The following is a 1,132-nucleotide window of genomic DNA, read 5'->3' as shown; positions in this document are numbered from 1 at the left end:
TTATTTATTGCCATTAAGGCGGAACAAAGTTCGCCGGGTCAGCTAGTATTAAATATAAGTAAGTAAGAATCAGGATTTTTTTCAGTGAATGTAGCTTTATTAAAGACTTTAGATTGAAGTATACTCAAGCTAGACATTCACGTACCGTAATAAGACCCGTATAAATAAATAAATCTTAGAAGAAGGGTTGTTTGGTACAACCGCCGCATTTTAATGGAATTCTTTCTTTACTACGATCTTTACAGGATTCTTGCTTAAGAAAACATAGCTATAAATTCTAGGAACGCCTTGACCAAGGCATGGCAAAAAGTTACTATCGCTTCTTTATTCACAGGTGATCACACATACAATACTAAGGCGGTTAACAATGCCGATTCATAGCCAAGGGTCATCGATATGAATTGCCTACTGTATAGTGTGTTAACTATGCCAGCCGTGGGAAATCTGTAAGCTATGTTGTAGGCAGATATGAAATGTAGGACATTTTACAAACGTCGTCTTTTCTGAAACGCTGGCTACTTTTGGACATGCCGAAGTCAGAGTAGCCTTTTATAAAAGTGTTTTGTAAATCATCAATGAAGCTATACGTAGGTATAACTTAAGGAACGTCTATAAAATGCTTCTTCATAATAAGTTCATTATTAGAGTAGGTACAGTATTTACTTACGATTTTATTAAGAGGCTAATCAATTCTTTTTCTTCAGGAAAAGGTGTGGTACCGCACCACGTAATAATAACTTTCATAAAAGTAAACTTGTTTTTTCGCCAATTACATAAATTAATCTGTTTAACTGACTATGTTTAAGGTATTTTTCCACATTAAAGTATATTTTCGTAACTTATTTTATTACATTTTTGTTCTTTTGTTACATTTAATGCGAATAAAAGTGTCTTAAAAATCCTCAGGCATTTACCTATAAACAAGATCGTTGACAAACAGACGACGTTTCGCCTTTTTTTAAATGACCAATCTTGCAATTTGTCTACAACAGCCACCTCGTATGCCACTTCATTCTTTTTCTTATTGTACGCAAATGGTATACGTTCGGAAACACATACGTAGGCCTTTTCCTGTCCAAAATTGGCCGCAAGGCGTTCCTTAGCCATGCAGCTGTCACTTGTTTCGCGAAGC

The sequence above is a fragment of the Ostrinia furnacalis genome, unplaced genomic scaffold (genome assembly GCF_004193835.3).
Source record: "Ostrinia furnacalis isolate ACB-3 unplaced genomic scaffold, ASM419383v2 OfSCF4915, whole genome shotgun sequence".
Lineage (NCBI taxonomy): Eukaryota > Metazoa > Arthropoda > Insecta > Lepidoptera > Crambidae > Ostrinia > Ostrinia furnacalis.
The sequence above is the reverse complement of the archived record's forward strand: the minus strand, read 5'-3'. Positions refer to the sequence as shown.